The 19,370-nt window shown below is 24.4% G+C and overlaps 1 long non-coding RNA gene across 3 annotated transcripts; it reads left to right on the top strand.

The window, feature by feature from the left end:
- The first annotated feature begins 191 nt into the window (after positions 1-191).
- On the top strand, positions 192-19,365 carry LOC126549263 (uncharacterized). Of its 3 annotated transcripts, XR_007603413.1 has the most exons (5): positions 218-550; positions 618-1,399; positions 2,037-2,374; positions 2,855-2,963; positions 19,151-19,365. It is a non-coding gene; the product is annotated as an uncharacterized LOC126549263 (long non-coding RNA). The 3 variants fall into 3 exon arrangements; XR_007603412.1 differs by having other exon boundaries at positions 192-550; positions 618-2,374; XR_007603414.1 differs by lacking the exon at positions 618-1,399 and having other exon boundaries at positions 279-550.
- The last annotated feature ends 5 nt before the right edge of the window (positions 19,366-19,370 follow it).

Below are 19,370 nucleotides of genomic sequence, written 5' to 3'. Positions count from 1 at the left end.
AAAAAAAATAAAAATTGGCGTTATGTAATATTTACATACGCATACAGTGTACCCATATGACGACTATACAGCATTTTTTTTAAAAGCAAAAATAAATAAAACTGACATTCAGAAATCTGATTAACAGTACGACATAAATAATACTAGCGTGTTTCTTATATTGAATAATATCTGTTTAATCTAATCCCATGTAAATAGTGGTGGCTAGCGGTCGAGTTCATCGAGCTCACATATTATTATTATTATTTATTATCGCTGGTGGTTTGTAATATAGTATTATTTTGTTCAACTCGGCCGGCCGAGTGACCGGACGAACGGTGCGTTGTCTACTCGTACGCGTGACATTATTTTGGCCGCGTTCCAAAGAAGATTAAGAAAAAAATTAATAATAAACAACCCAGTATAAAATGTGATGTATATATACAGAGTGAACAAAATATAAATTCGTTTCGTGCATCGCGTAGTGTTCCGAATATTTTATTCAAATAAACACGAAGTATATAAAAGTGATATAAGTGGTACCTGTGAGTCTAGGAGTGGACTGTTATAGGTATGTGGTCTACTATTCCATCTTGATAAACTATAAGTTATGACTATAAAAATTGATATTTTCAAAGTTTAGTGGCCTCTATCGACGTATGAACTGTGTTACCATGTGCTACAGTTGTGTACACATACGAGCTAGTCATTCCTTGCCGGCGACTGCGAGTTAAATATATATACAATAGAAATCGTTCGTTTATAATGACAGTCAAAGGACCAAGGAAAATAGATTATAATAACCGTTTGTTATTATAACCAAAATGATGAAAAAAATAATTTAATTTTAATACATAGGTATAGAAAAAAAGTAAAGATAAAAACATTTATTTATTTTAATGAATTTATTAAATTTACAATATTTTGTTAAACGGATTTGTTTTGTTAAATTGAACTTTGTTTTTATAAAAATTAAGCTCTATTTTTTTTCTAATAAAGTTCTTCAAAATTTGTTTTTTGACAAGATTTTTCCAACAACCAAAAATAACCGTCATAACATCTCTATAGTTATTATATACAGACGTCGTAATAATCGTAATACAAATTAGTACATATTATAATATAAGAGTTTTGCAGGGACCTTCCAATTTAAGGTCATTACACCCAATACGTTATTTTAACCAGTGTCATTATAAACGGTTTCTACTGTATTGTATATCTAATCATATTAGGTACATATTTTATTTTGTTAAATTTAACTGATTCGAATCAATGCTGTAACATCATACACGTCATGTATCCTTTTGGACAGACATAAGCATGTCAATAGCATGGTTCTAGTATTGACAACTATACGACATTCCGTCGTAGCAGTGTCAAAAATACATCGTTGTGATCAGTGAATACTTACATATACAGGGTAAATATAGTTTTTCTATATCGAGTAATTTTAATTGTTCTACATTTTCAATTTTGTGAAATATATATTATTTACTGATCTTATACGGGGGGCCAATGGTTGAAAAACGGCTGATTTTTAATCATTTTAATGCCGAGTTACGTGAAAAATATATTAATTTAATGGCTAAATACAATTTATTGGACACCAAATCATTTGTAAAGGGGCCACTATTCGCTCATTGTCGATTTAATAAATGTTAAGTAATGTTCATGTGCGACCCTTTATACGTGTACCTACTATAAGTTGTTAAATATTAAAAGGTTTCATTTTATAATAGTAAAAATTACGAGAAATAAAATCTAAAACTTATTTACGTATGCCGTCATTCCGATATGTCTTTATACCAATAAAGTTCTCTCAAAAAGCTTTTTATGGGTAAAACAATATGTTGCCCTAATTTCTCACTTTTTTTTAGTTAATTATTTTTTCTAAAAACACCACGTGCCTACCGTAACTGCTAATAATTTAACATGACTAGCCGCGCAAACGCCTCACAATACTGTAATAGAATATTTAGAAACGAATGAGAAAATTTAAACTCGCGACACTGTTACACTATTATACATACGTTACTTATTTAAAACGTCCGTGCCAGACCGTTTCTCACGGAAACACGCTGCAATCACATAACAGACGTCGAGCGAGTTCATCGTCGTCCCGAGGATCCTACGTGCCTCCCCTCCACAATAATTCCTACGAAAGCCCTCGCCGACGTCCCAGCGTGTGTACCACCCGTTGGACTAGACGACCCGGTGGCGCGCGGCGGCGGCGGTCCCCAACGCGGTTTATAATCCGTCCGGTCGTTTAAAACCGTGTGCGCTTGGTGCGACAAATCAGATGGCTGTCCGACTCGTCGCCGGCAACAAGTAATGTAAAACGATGAAAATATAATATATAGTATTATACTGTTATACGCGTTATAGCCTATTAAAGGTAATATTTTAATATTATTTATTAAATTATTACAATATATACAACTCGTCTACGATGACCATATCGCGTCTCTTAAAATTAACATGGACATACAGTTCGTGTAATTTATATTTTTAAACAAAAGTGCAACGTCGCTAAATCTTAACTACACCTGAAGTTTATGCCCATATATTTTACGAAGCGTAGAACATTATTATTATTATTATTATATGTATTTATATCGCGTTTGCTGTAGTGTTATTTGCACACGTACAACACTATACCTACTGTATATACATTGTTGTCGTGATATTTTATGGTTGCATACGAAACAGACGACCAAATAGTTTCGTATACAAAACGAAGTATAACAGTTTTTTACACGCGCACGAAGACGACAAACGAAAATAGTCCGATAAACCAAAACATTTAATATTATTTTGACCGTAGCTACCTACCGTTAATATTTTAATAATAGTGCGCGTGTATGTTTTAATGCAGGTAGACTATTGAAATTCCTATACCAGTGCAGATGACCTGTAGAACATCGGCGTCCAAAGAGGAAGACAACTGCATTGATTGGATCGACCTTGAAGACGTTCGAGATCAAGTGAGTAAAAGTGCTACATTATTTTAAGTACTTTTATTTAAATTCAAAGATGTTAGTTGTCTTTAAATTAATATAGGTATATTTAATGTCCATTAAAATGTATAGGTACCTTACCTAACCATTTGTATGATGATATGAAATACAAATCTTCATAAAGATTAAAGTGTTAAATCTTATTTTTAATAAATCAAAATTTTTACTTTTAAGTTGTATTTTTTATACCAAGAGAATATTTAGTCGTAGTTTATTTAACTTCTTAAAATAATAAGAAATTAATTTAAAGAAATACTTAGCATACACGATTATATATACGTAATTCGTATATATATATGTACGAGTATATACATAAAATTTTATTAACACGAAGTTGCTTTCTGCAGCTTTTAGCTATTAAACCATATTTTTTAATTATTGTTTTTTTGAACAATGCTTTACCTATATATTATAATAAAAATCATGATTTCTATTGGATAGGTACTTAATCTATAGTAGATATATGTTATAATTATTTATGATTAAAAAGTGTAATTTTAATATAACAAATTAAACTGTAAAAAAACATTCAAAATAGGATTTGTCTTATTGTTAGATATGTGTAGCCGTGTAAGGTCTTTGGACACTTTTAAATCGATAAATTATTTTATTAAAGATTTAAATCAACTTTAAACAACTTTCTTTTGTGTTTTTAATAAAATTAAAGATAAAACATGCAACGTATTATAATTAAAAACACAAATTTAAAAGCGCATGCATGAAACTACGAGATATCTTTATTTTTTTGAGAGAATAAATTTAAATTTAAGGGACCGTATCTAGATATTTTTTGGATAAAGGAGGTATATAATACTAGACAAATTATAACTTTAGATAATACTGAATTTAAGTTTTGACTTTTAGTTAGAAATATAATATAAACAATAATTTAAAATTAAAATATTTATGTCAAACATTATCTTAAACATTTGTAAAATGTTAAAGAAATTTTACTGATCCGGAATTCCGGACATCATGGCCCCCCTTCATATACGGCCTTGAATGGTCTAATAGTAAGATTAATTTGAACATCAAATTACAAAAAATATATAGTATGGACGATAACACTGTGCATTAAAATGTACGATTGTACCTATGTGGTTATGGTATTTTACTATACCTACTTACATGTATAAATTACTCATGTAAAACAAATTTAAAAATGCTTATTTATGCACTGCACTACTATAGATTGCAAGTGTATATAATAATTAGTAATTCTGAGAATGATAAACAAAACTAATTATATACTTACTATATTAAACTATACATGATTTGAATATATTTGATAAGAGCTTAAATTGTTTGTTTTTATTTAACACTTATTATAATATTTCAATTATTATCAATGTTAGATGATATACAATATTGTGGTTATTGATGATCACGGCCTTCAATAAAAAATCATATAATCTAATGAGAATACAACTAAATTTGGTGACAAGTATAGATATCTATATGTATATGGACATACAGTATAATCTGACTTTTAATGGTAATTCATTTTAAATTTTTTTTATATTCTGAGTCAATTCTATATTGATTTTACAATAGTATATATTATTTATTTGTGAAGACAATTTTTCCATAACACAAAATATTAATTCAATCTTCATTATCAAAGTGTCTGGTAGCAAATTGGATCTAATTTCTACTTGTGAGAGGGAAGAAGATTCAAAAGTAAAACAATTCCTATTTTTATTTTATTTTTATGGATAATGTTATTAGATTTTTATGAAAAATAATAAGATTTAAATAGTAGTAGGTAATAGATTAGAATGTTTCAAGTTTCTACGATAAATATTTTTTGAATAACTTATAACACTTATAACAAAACAAAAAAAAAATCAATATGATACGTTTGAATATAATATGTCATCAAGGTTTTAACTTTATATTAGCTGATAAAAAATGTATATAACTAATTTTTTTTAAATTTTCAGTAATAAAAATTATCAGGGAATCATTTATTAGAGTTACCTAACTAATTAAGGTATAATTGTCTAGTAATTTGACTCTTTTTGAGCTATCTATTTATTTTCATTTGATATTTTTGACTTAATTTAAAGATGTCAATAAAAAATTACTCGCTGGATCCAAATTCTTGAAAATTGAATAAAAGATCTTACATAAGTTTTTATTATATCTGTATAAAAGTATTAAAAATTCAATGAAACTTTATTTTTGTATGTATTTAAAGTTAGAAATTTTGAATAAATTGAAAACTATTTATAAGTAAAGTTAAATACTTTACATGTTACGATCTTTTTTTTTTATAAGTGGTTGAAATGTTACACTATTAAGTAAATTATTCTTTTAAAATTATTATACTAATTTTCAAGACATTTATATCATAATTCTATTCAAATAATTTTAATGTACGTCATTATTAATAGTTCATAAAAATAGTATAATATACGATATACTTAATATTACAATATTTATTACTATTAAATGTTATAATACACGCGGTGTTTTGAAAAAAATTTATATTAAACAGTAGTAAGTTTACCAGATTTTCCACTCAATATATCGTTTTTCGTGTACAAAGATTTTTTATTTATTATTGAATTATTGAAACTATATGGACCTCAATAACTCGGATTATTTCGAGTGGTAATTTTGGTGTAAACCTATTTCGGTATAAAATCACTTTTTTATCATTTAATGAATTTAATTATATTTAAGTGTATTCATTTTTTATTGTTGTTTTTTAAAGTTTAATTTTAAAGTAACAAATCAATAAATCAATTAATTTATTATTATATTTTTAAATTCGTATTATTGAACCTACCCTCTTTCTCACTGGTTTTCCTTGGATATGTAAATAATTTTAGCGTTGGTGTTTATTAAAAAGAAGATTTAATTAAAGTAACTGTTTTTTACATTTATACTGACAAACAAAATACTCGATGAAGTTTTTCCTTTTTGGGATTAGTTTGAGGACAATTATATTTGACAAATAATACGAAACATGCGTTTTTACCTGTGGTGTAGACATTAACAAATACGTACTTACTTAATAAAGTAACTAGTAAATAGTAATAAACATTAAGATGACTCAATTAGCAAACTGGAGTATAAATGGGACCATACAGTAACTTTTGTAAGAAAAAATGAAAAAATATATTTATGTATAATATAGACTTATTTGTTTAATTATAATAATAATGTTTTAAGATTTGTACAGTTAATTATAAATCAGCCACCATAGATTTTTTTTATTATTATACTATTTTTGTTTGATCAAATTTACTTTTACACAAAATTTTAATTTTTATTATGATTTTTTAATATAATATTATAATAGTCGTATCGACTAGGCACGATTTACGTAAAGATGATTACTCCGAAAATACGTCCTAGAAGACTGACTCAACGTACGTTACGTTGACACGATACACAAACTACCTATACTCGAAACCGTGTTAATTTTTTTATTATTTGATTGTTGACGCGACGAGTATAACTGTAAAATCCACTATAGTATAACGTCACAATATGCAGTATTAATGAGGTGAAATTATAGGCAATAGGTATATTATGTACTATAATGATACCTGTGAACCGGTTCAACACCTAATGTGTTTTCTTTATAAAATATCTTTAAATGTTTATTTATCAGTATTATTTTATGTATAAATGCTTAAATGTGTATTATTAGGTATAGCACGCTGTAGCTTGTGTCTATAATAAATTTATAATGATTAATAGTTATGTGCTGTTTGTATTGATAACATATACATATATAATTGTAATTAAGTGCATTTATATATTTTTAACATAGCATTTTAATATTGTTAGTATTAAAAAATTATACTTCTGATAATTCTGTATTTTTTCTTTTTTTTTTCTTTTACAAATCTGAAGAAATTTCCGATTTAAGGTTTTCAATAACTAATACATTCAAGATTCAATGTACCGTATTAACTAATAATTTATGTATAATTAAATGGCACAAAATTGATCAAACATATGAATGTATGTACAAAGTACAATTTAATATCGTATCAATACGACTGAGGAAACTTTAAAAATATAAATAGATAAATAAGCTCATTAGTTATATATAGTCAAGTACTATCTGGATAACTCAGTTTTGCTAGTAAAAAAAATGTCTTGAAATTATTAAAATGTCTCACAGAAGTACAGAACAACAGGTACATTGCTATACATTATTAGAATTATATTTGGGTTACTATACTAATTTCCCGAGTACTGACAATGCAATATAAGAGTCTTTGTTATGGAACTATTGTAATTATTCAGATAACCACAACGACGTGTGAAATGATTTATGTAAATCAGAGATTATATAAAACCGACTACTATATACGTATAATAAACCGCAAACGTTAAAAAATTAGGTTAATTAAACTATTGAAAGATAGTGGTTTACTGGTTTAATAAAAATGTGATTTAGTAATATTATTGTTGAATATTTTGCCGCATGAAAAAATAATTAAAAATCGTTTTACTCATAACAGCGAGTTCAATTATTTCGAATGTACGTAAATCTAAATAGTATTAATAATCAAAACGTATAAATTAGATTGATAAGAGTACCTAGCCATTCATTAACAAAAGTATGTATATTTATTTTTTTAATTGTATTGAATAAATTTGATTTTGGTTACCTACTGGAATATTAGACCTAAATATATGTGAAATTAAAAAATTATATTATATATTTAGGATATTAACCTAACATAAAATTATGTTTATTTCGTATTTTATATGAGATTTAATACTGGAATTATTGTTTTTAATTATAACTATAGTTATTTATATTTATCGAGCAAGATATCACGACTTTTACAGATTCGTTTGAGGCGTATTTGAGGATTTTTAGAATAATTAAAATGAACATTTTTGTGTTAAGTGATTTTGGATTGGAATTAAGTTTATTTTAATAACAATAATTATGGAACATTTTTACTTCTTACTTTAATATATAAATTTATAAAAGTTTGATTAGTTCAAAATAGATGTAGAAATGATTAAATTTTATTTTTTAATATTTTTGAGTTATTTTTATAGTGTATTAGAATAGATATAGTTAAGTATTTATTATAATTCATAGTTTTACCAAAGTTAGTTTTACGTTTTAATGAATCCCAAATTGTGAAATTGATACACTTGTTTTAATCTGTTCAGTAAATATTCCACATAGTATATTAAATAATTCCTGTACAAAATTGATCGACAAGTGGATAATAATGATAATAAATAATAATACTATTCAGAGGAATAAAGGTCAAACCACGTGTTTTTTTTTCAATTGAAATCCTTGAATATCATATGAATAATAATAGAAAAAAACATTCTCATTTTCCTATAGTAAATATTAAATAATGCAATAATATTATAGATGAATGACACACAATAAATTAATATATGATGTATAAATGTTATAGGTATACCTACTGTTCAGAATTCAAATAGTTATCATAAGTTTTGCAGTTTTTAATTAAATTAATATTTTTTTGCATTTTTATCGAAAAATTGCTAGTGCCTATATTGTACTACGATGTTTCTATATCGTTCTATAAAAGTGCTGATTACAAATAATGAAACTTTATGAAAATATTATAACTTATAATAAGCTATAAGTTAAAACATACAAATCTTAAAGATAAAAAAATATATCATTAGGTATTTATTAGTTTTTGTGACCAATAGCTTCTTTCTTCTGTTCAGGGTCTGAAATAAGAAGTATATCTGTATATATATTTTAATTAATTGTTTTTACTAATATAATAATATAAACATAGGTAGTTTATAATGATGATAGATTTAATGTATTTAATTCTTTACGCTAGTCATATTAGTATGTGTCTGTATTTCTATTATTTTTAATTATTAATTATAAGTACAAAGGTCTTTAAACAGTGTTGATCGATTTTGATTAATGATGTATCTTTTGACCTATAGATGTAAAGTATTGTAAGATAAAACCTGTATAAGCACATTTATTAAAATGATGATTACATTAGTTTTACATTCATACCTGATCTTTGTTGGTCGTTGTTTTACTGTCAGTTTTCTTAAATAAAAGTGTATTCGAATTTTAATCGGTTATTTAAAGTTTCAAGTAAGTCCTCATAGAAATACTATGAATTAGTTAAGAACAGTTTCATATAATAAAAAAGGTAGAGAAAAACTAACATAGTTCTATGTACCTAAGAATTATTAATTAGTAATCTTCTCAATTTTTATAATATGATGATGCGTAAATGTAGGTAATAATGTAATATACTGATATTATAACACGTTTCGCTTAATCTTAATGTTATAAAAATAGGAAATTCACTTTACTGTATACCTAATATGTAAATTTTTAATACAGCTGGGAATGGATTTGTTAAATTTTAATTCAATGATGATATTTGTATAATAATTTGTTTAGGTATACAAATAAAATCGATTTTAAACAGAGGAGATGGGTGAATTATTTAAGTTAAAAAAAATGATATATAATTTAATTCTATAAATAATTAATAAATGTAACTGTACTGTATTTTGTATATATTTTTTGTTAGTTTTTCCCGAATTTAAAAAAATTAGACACCCCAACAATGAAGGAATAATGAAAAAACTGCTTCGGAAATTTACGACACACGCACATACAAAAAATGAACATACATCATTTTGAATTTTCTCTTCACCTTGCAAAATTTAAAATGAAATATAATTGTTTTTAGTAAAATTCTAACGATAAAAAGGATCAAATTATACTTAGATATATATATTTTTATATTAATTAATAATTATTCTAAATAAAATAATTAGTTCATATTGCTTAATAAATACTTAATTATTATTATTATCATCTTATCTCTTAAATCATAATTTAACTTAAATTTAAAAAAAAGTAATATCTTAAATAATAAGGTGCTGTACTAGTTAGAAATCATAACAGGAAAGAACTGTGCTTTGGCATGATTTGAAGGAGGGAGGTTCCGTAGTACATATTATAGTAGCCATCATAAATCTATAATTTTAACTAAATTCTAGTATCTAATTTTATTTTATTTTCATGTATTTCTTTTAAACAGCAAGTAGACTACTAATGCAGAGGCTCCCAAACTTTTTATTGTACGACCCATATTGAAATTTTTTTAAAATATGGCGACCCACAATATCAATGAATTTACCTTTTTTTTTCTACCATACAACAAAAAATTAAACTATTTTATTAAATTTTATGTAGTTACGAAAAAAAAGTTATAGATGATTATATTTTCGTATTATTTAAAAATATAGCGTGACCCACCAAAAGTTTAATCGCGACCCACAGTTTGGGAACATCTGTACTAATACATTATTTTAACTTACATATTAACATTATAATTATTATATTATAATATTGTATAAAATAACGTGGCATGGCTCAACAACTCTGAATTTGATAAATATTCTTACTATGGAAAAAAAAATACTATAAAGTACCCAAATCCGCAGAATTAAAATATTAAAAATAATACAATTTATTCAGTTTTTTTAAACAAACAAATAAATAATAAATAATATATTATTCTATCAATATAAATTGATACAATAACTATTCTTATGATAAATATTATGTAACTTTTAACTCTAATCTTAAATCCGTTCTATCATTATATGTTTCTTAATACTTATACACAATAACATGTTTATATTTCTTATATTTTAAGAAAATGAGTATATATAATACATGAAATTTTATAGATACCTGGCTATAAATTTTACCTATAGCATGCTTATAATGATTAACAAACAATGTATAAACCATTATTCATAGGCAGGTACATTTTAATAATTTTACGATACATAAATAACCAGAAAATCACCATATTAATGCGTGACTGTAATTTATTATTAGTACATTTATTTGAAAAATAATCAAAATAATATTTAATTAAATAAATATTAAGTATTATGATGTGTAATTAGTATTTTATGATTTTCTAATGTAAGATTTAATCTTAAAATAATTTTATGGTGCACTCGTACTTTATTGGTTTATGACCTTATTACCAATTTAGTTCTATTGACATAATGTTTTAATATTTTATCATCATTCATTAATCAAAACACGCGTTATCGTCGTTTAATTTAATATTCCAGTCTAAGGACGCGTTATTGTGTCTTAGGAAGAACTTTTAATAATCAATCAATACAATTAATTAAAAAATAATTTATTCTGCTTAATTTACTATCCCACAACAATCATTTTAAAGTATTAAGGTACCTATATAAATATATAGTTACTATTTACCAACATAACATTGAGCATAAATTATACGTATAATGTTCGGAAAGAACGCGTTCACGTTCTTATTTCGTGAACATCACTTATATCAGTTATATAACTTAACTCACTCATGTATAGCCTATGAACGAAATCCATATTATTCTTATGTATAAAATTTGTATAATTAATTCAATGTATTTAGGTACTTTAAAACACTGTAAATATCAATAATTATATAATAAACAATAGTAGGTATAATCGTTCTGTGATGAAAAGTATAAGTATAAAATATATACTTAACTATTGGTTTTTTTAAACTTTTATAGAAATCAATGCGAATTAATATTATCCACTTAATATGAACAAAATTAATTTACATGAGATTATACATAATAGGTACTATTAGGTATATTAAAAAAAAAAATAGGTAGCAGTTATAACGTATATGACGTAACTATGAAAATAAATCATAGAATTTATAGCACCCATTAGTGGAAAAAATTCTAAATTAATACAGATAAAGTTAAATTGAATAGCTTTACTGTATGTTGTGAAATAGATAAACATTTCAACTTATTGAATATTCAAATTACAATTAAAATAAGTTTGAAATAAAATCATATTTTTGATTTTGAGTAAAGCAATAAATGTATTGATTTTACAATGATATTTATGTGTTTTTGTATTTTTAATCTGTTACCATCTTTTGGAACAATGACATTATTTAAATTTTCAACTAAGCATGGTTTCTAATAGCAAATTAGATATAGGTATAATTAATATTTTTTGAGGGTTAAAATATAAAAATAAAAATAATAAATTCTTAGTACTATTAAAAGAAATAGGGGAAACAATTAAGAAAAAACGAGAAATTTTTATGTAGAACAAAATTATTAGACAATCTTAAGAAGCAGTAATTTTTAAATGGTTTTTTCTTCTCGTATTACTATCATTATGCATTAAACAATAAATTATGTGATTTTTTTTTACTCTTATATGTATAATTTTTCATTATAATGAGCTCATTAGTATTTATATTAATTCAAACATCGTGATTACTTTTCTCATCAGATTACGCAACTGTGACTACATTTTTGAGGACTCAAATTGTTTTATTTGTTAATATGATATGTTTAAATTCCTTTTACGAACTACATCTCTCTACTAAAGTACTTAAGTTTGTATATTTGTCAATTACTTAAAATATATAAATTATATAATACCAATGTATCGTAATTTCTTAGAAATTGAAGCAAGATCTATTGAAAAAAACCTAATTAGAAAAACATTTTTGTGGCATTTTTAGATAATTTTTCACTTCCCTTTTCCTTGAGTTATAAATTATAATTCAATACATCATGTGTATATATTTGAGTGTGCTATACTGCTATTGAAATATTTTAAGACCTTATAAATCAACCCCCTCCTATTTATACCTTTTTCGCTATGTGTATTTTGAGTGATTTGCGTTTGGGCAAGTAATTTTAAACATTGTAAGGTATTTGGGTCGTAATTTATTAATCCATTTTCCCTTTCATTTTATAAGACTTGAAACAATCAGTTATGATTAAAAATCTATATTTTTAAAAAATAGTTATCACCTAATTAGTTATTTAATTAGTGTAATTTTTTTATTATTAAAATTAAGTTTAAAAAATGTATTTGCTTTTTTATATTTCTTTTTCTTGGAATTTTACCACCTAGCATTTTATGTATTATACAAATTTAATCTCACCTGACATATACTTGTTCTATCTTGACCAGCTTGTTTTTAAATATTTTTGTTAATCTAATATAATTTTTCGTTGAATGTGTCTTTTTTCCCGTTTGTTATTACCTTATTTTGGGAAAGGACAAATAATATATTTATATTTCAATATTTGTTTAACATGTATTTTAAAAAATGAGAGTAGATTCTGGAAGAAAAATTAGATTTAGTTGGTATTTTGTAGGGTCCTAGTTAAAAGTAAAAAGTTTTTTAAAAAATGTGAAAAAAAATGTTCTACGCAAATTTCATTTTTGACAAAACCCGAATTACCGTCAATACTATCATTTTTTTTTTACAATACATTTTTAATTGCTTTTGTTTTTCTGCTATGAATGTAGTTTATTTACTATTCACTAGGTAGAAATGCTTGACAATTTTTTGCTAATCTTTTCATAAGTTATTAATTTTTCAATTAAAAAATATTAAAAATCTATAGTTACAATATTTTTTTATAAACCTTTAAAGTTAAAATGTTGATAATATTTGTCAAAATCTCATAAATATATAAATTATTTTTTCATAAATAGTTCATAATGAAACAATAAAATCTAATCTGCTGATAGATATGAAAAAAAACAGGACGATGAGAAAATTATTTAAGATTTAAAATTTATAGTACCACAATAATCGATATATTTTTACCAAACATATCTTCTGTACTATGAAAATACTTACTTAAACACAGTATAATATGAATGTCGTTCAAACACACTATTATAGAAACTCGCCCAAACACCCCAAACACTTGGTTTTTATTATACGAGTAAAATGGTAATTCAGCGAATTATGATCATGAAGCCATCAATGGAACTATGTTGGGGAAATTATCTGCCATCTCCTTCATGAATAATTTCTAAATACGCATCTAATTAATAAATTAATACCAATAATGTTTTTCACTTATTTGTACTCGGTGTGCAATGAATGCCATTGGTGAGTTATATCTACCTAAATGTGTTTGCATTAGATAGTTTAATTTTCTGTGTTCCGTATTGAAAATCTGTACGAGTGTTTTGCACTTGGCGTGGAACTAGCGCACGAGCTATTTGAGACGATTTCAGTCAAGTACTACAAGATAAGAATTTTTCCACCCAAGTACTGATATGACCACATTGGATATGGTAACTGGGAAACCAGTACCAGGTTTATGGAAAATCAGTGGCACATCAGTGGAGCTAGTTCAATTAATATAGAAAACTAATTATTGCAAAGTATGTTAGGGAACGTCGAAACGCACTAAATCTTATCTGTCTTATTTTATAAAACCGTAGTTTCAATACTATACCTACCTTATATTTACGTATAATATTCATTCTAATTTCTGCCATTTTTTGTGAAATACCTGTCCTGTCAAAGTGCCCACTATTTAAATTTGGTAAGTACTTACATTGAGTAGGTCTATTTAAGACTAATGCATAATTTTTTGGAACTATTTTATAATATAACACGGAATAATTTTGTATAATTAATTATTATGTCAATTTTATTTTTTCAATGTGTTCACCAATATATTTAAAATAAAAATGTTTTACGTTATTTTATGTATGATTAATTTGTAATACTTTACACATTTGATATCTAATTTATTAAAAGGTTAATTAAATTCTCGTTTAAAACAAACAAATAGTAATTCTATAAAAAAAACTATAAATGAACCATGTAAACGGAAGTTATTAGAATTGCTGTATTAGTATATTGTACATAACATATACCTTGAGGACCTCGGATGAGTCGTTCGTCGATTTTACCTGACTTGAATAATATTGTAGTCTGTATATTTTCCTTGAATCTTAATGTTTTCCGTTTTAAAAGGTTTGAATTTTTACAACTGGACTTTTCGTTTATTATGAAGCGTGTTCATGTGGGTGTTGAAAAAATATATTTCAATAAATAGTTAGTTCAAATCAAAGTTTTTGATGAATATTTTATGTTTTGACATTTGATTTATAGTTTTTAGATAGTTGATTAATATTTTGTAAAATTTGCTTGTGTCTATTTTTTTGTTCTCAACTTAAAGACTTATATGCACTGAGTACTAAAAAGGCGTACCCCACCTGCTGCCCCTGTCTTACTAAATGGACACTATCTAAAATTTTTGTTCACGAGTTCCAATTTCCTAACTAATTTGAATCTATGTATTGTTTTCATCTAGGTGTTGAAAAATATGTTGTATTTGTATAATTTTTAATAATGTGTTAAATCTCAGATTAATTTCGTTAACGGAGTTGACATTAAAGAATTTTAGGGATTTCTATGAAACTTTAGAAATTTAGTTGATATTTTCATTTGTATAATATTTTTAATTTATAGCATATATATAGTAATACGCGTGTTAGATTATTATATATTTTCAAGTATTTATATATACTTAATTAATTCTTAAACATATCGGCATATTTTTATGTAATATGTACTTATTATATATGAATGAATATTTCCATTTTTTTTTTTTTTTAGTTTTTGAGCGGAACAATTCATTTAAAATGTATATGTTTCTTTTTTGTATTTTTTTTGTGACTATCATTACTTTTTGGCATTTGGAGCAATAGATAGATATATCTATATATCTATTCTATATCAAAATTTTTTTTTAAATTTTCAACTTTGAAAGTATATAGTTAATGGAATGAAATTGGATCCTTCTTGGTATATTAGCAATTTTTTAAATAATTGTAGAATAAAAAAACTGAGAAAAAACTAAAATTTTACTCAAAACTAGTTTTCGACAAAATAAATTGTTATTTTTATTTTTTAAAAATGAACAACTGTATAGATATTGCGTTTTTACAAAATATTTATGATAATATTTTTAAGACAATATAATTTTCAAAATATCTGAAATTAAATGTCTTGGATCTTGTTGTGTGATATAATTATATATACATTTTATATAATACATATTATAAACGTTTTATAGAAGTTAAAATTTCGTGAATTGTGGTAAATTATACTTGCGAGTCGTGAAAAAATATACACTTAAATTCTAAATGAATAATAAATATTCATAATAAATATTCTTAATATTATATTATCTGTAAAATTAATATCTAAGTATTTTTTTCAATGATATCTTTAATTATATAATTCATATATTCTTGGAAATATATCCATTCTATCAAGGTAAATCTTGTCTAAAAAAATGTTTCATAAATTTTATCATGTTGATTATAGATAAAAAAAAATAAAAAAACTGACAAATGTGTTATGCTGTATGTAAAAAAATTTTTATTAGTATTGTTCAAAGCGCATTCTAACGGGTGCGATAAATTCGATCGGACCATATTTGTTTGCACTGTCCAGCCGTGATCAGCGTCCTTTTTTTAAAGTGTATAACCACTATCTTGCATCGAGGTGAATGCAGTAAAATAAATACTTTACACCTGGCTCATAGAATCCTTTTATTTAAGTATAACAAATTCTTGGTTTTGGAGACTTGTATGTTTGTCGTTTATACCACTTATGGCGCTTATTAAACAATAAAAATATTTTATTTTGTTTTTTGTTACATTTTAATGTTTATTCAACTAATAAAACAATTTAAAAGAAAACTCGTTTTTATTTCTGTAATAAAATAGATAAAAACTAGGTAAAATAACATTGCAACACTGGCTAACTTAGTAATGAAAGGATAATTTGTACGTTTTTATGCCTAAAATAATCACCTATAGATATATTATATCAACATAGTATACTATACTTACGAATATATTATAAAAATACCTAAATCAACTATTTTTTACATTTTTCGATTTAATCTTTAAACAACCGGTTTTGGATTTTTTCAACTTATCTAAATTCCTGCCCGTAAAGTGTAATATTATTAAAAAAAAATCAAAAATCCACCACAGGCATTTTATGAAATATAAAGACCCAAGTTTTTAACATAGGCCTACGTGACTCATGTAAATAAAAAAAATCCTTGAATTAAATCTAGTTATAATTGAGGCATTTATCTTAATCAACAACGATATGATATTATTATTACAATTTTATAATTGAACTACAATAATAATTACGTTTTTTCCGTTTATTATTGAAAATTAATTTAATTTTGTACATTTTGTTGAATTTAACGAAATAACTTGTGAATACTATGTATATATCGTGACATTTTTTTTTTATTATTATTTTAAATAAGTTATATAATATATTATTTTACAGCAGGTACTTATCAGTTATGTAACTATCTAAATAAACAGCTATTTTTTTTTAAAAAAATTCTATAAAATGGACGCAGTAATAATAAAAGTGATATAAAAATTAATAATGAGTATGATAATTATTTCAATTACCAATTATAGTGTAATACAATATAATAACGTAAGAAATTACATTAAGCTTCTTATTTATACATACGTTCAGATGTTTTATTACATGTTTTATTTTTTGACCATTAAATAAATATAGGTAGGTACCAGGAAAATAAATAATAACTAAAATATTCTAGAAAACACTTCGCATATTAGTTATTATTGATATAACTTATGGTTTATCAAAATCATGAATAAAATAAAATTAAATGGGTATAGCGTATAGTTACATAACACCGATATTTCTAAAATTAAGAAATAAATCATGAATTATCAATGATTTTTATTTTTTATCGTTATTAATAATCAGCCATTAAGTCGAATTACCTATGTGGCTATATAAACTATAATGTAAGATAATTTATTTATCTTTTATAGAATCATATTCCTTTCCCTGATAAGGTATTCTGCATTATCTATATCTGATATATTAGATTACAAGATTTAAGTAAACTAATCTTTCCAAAGAACCTCATCTACTCCTCATTAGTGGCGTTTAAGTCCAAAATGTAACCCATTACATGAGATATCTCCACATAAAATGTTGACATCCACCTCTTTTTTATAATTACCTTACTATACACCATGTATAGTTTTCATGTTGCCAATTACATAAATTGTATTATCAACATTTAAAAATAACAGACAAATAAATAAATTATATCAGTTTCTTTATTATAAGTTATAACTACTATAATTTTCTAAATTTGTACATTCAAGACAAAAAATATCTACTAAATTCATCTATGACAATTCTTATAATTAAATATTTATTTTGATACCATTGCTCCATATTAATTTTACCATTATAAAAAATATATCTTTTACAATATAATTCTAATGATTCCTAAAATTTATTTTAGATTCTGAGCAATGAATATTTTGCAGGTTTTACAGGGATTTGTGTTTATTTTGGGTGTCTAAAAACTCTTTAACTAAAAAAAAAATTATCCAATCTTTTACACTTAGATTCTACTTTTTAAAGTAATTTAAAATTAAATAACTATACAGATACTTTAAATCTTCCCACTATGTTTAAAATAATATTTTCTAGATATGAGATAATGATCAAAATACGGCTTTTTTTATCTACTAAAATAGAATTGATGATTTAAAATTTTTTTTTCGATTTATGTTAAAAAATATTACTTTTCTTAGTCAAAAAATTTGAAAATTTAGGTTTTTCCCAAAATTAGTTCTTTCAAAATATTTTAAAAATAATCTTAAGTCAATTTTTTTTTATAAACATTTAATATTTCAATTTTGACAAAATTCTCCAACATTACAAACTATTTACAATTCGTATAAGTATAATCACTTAATTTTAATAACTACATATATAACTTTAACGTTAAATTCAAGGTTACTAAGTTTTTCTAACAGAATTTTAAAAATATCAAAAAAAATTTTGTATCCCATGTTTAAAAGACATTTGATTATATTCAAATGAAAGATAATGGGATTTCATTTATGATGTTATTTTGTTATGGCTGAATAATAGAAACTTTCCAGCATTACTTATTTTATAATTTCTAAACACAATTAAATTTTCAAAATATTTAAATTTTTTTTAAGCTTCTGTATGCCATTATTTTATTATTACCGTCCTAATTTCTAAGATACGTCGATATATAATTTTATAAGTTAATTAATATATATATATATATAAATAATGACACCGTCTTCATTCAGAATCGTTTTTCGTGTGCAATAATTTAACGTTGATTTCAAATTTAGTTTTAGTTATTTTGTTTATAGAATATTTTGCTTCATAAGTTTTGATTAATTTTTTCTTTAGTTTTTCAGCAGATGTTTAAAAATAACCTTTTTTTTCTAGGAAAAAATTTGGCTAAAAAGGATGTTGTCAACTGATAAGTTTCTTGTACCAGGAAATGAAGAACAGAAAACAACCAGCGTTGTATTTGAAGCACCAATGTCTGAATTAAAAGGTACCTATAATTACAAATTTGATTTATTACAAAAAAAATTATTAACTAGGTCGTAATGCATTTGTATAATTTTCACAAATACAAGTAATTTTATTTGGTTCAATTTTT

This window comes from Aphis gossypii, chromosome 1 (genome assembly GCF_020184175.1).
Source record: "Aphis gossypii isolate Hap1 chromosome 1, ASM2018417v2, whole genome shotgun sequence".
Classification (NCBI taxonomy): domain Eukaryota; kingdom Metazoa; phylum Arthropoda; class Insecta; order Hemiptera; family Aphididae; genus Aphis; species Aphis gossypii.
This window is presented reverse-complemented; position numbering and strand designations above follow the sequence as displayed.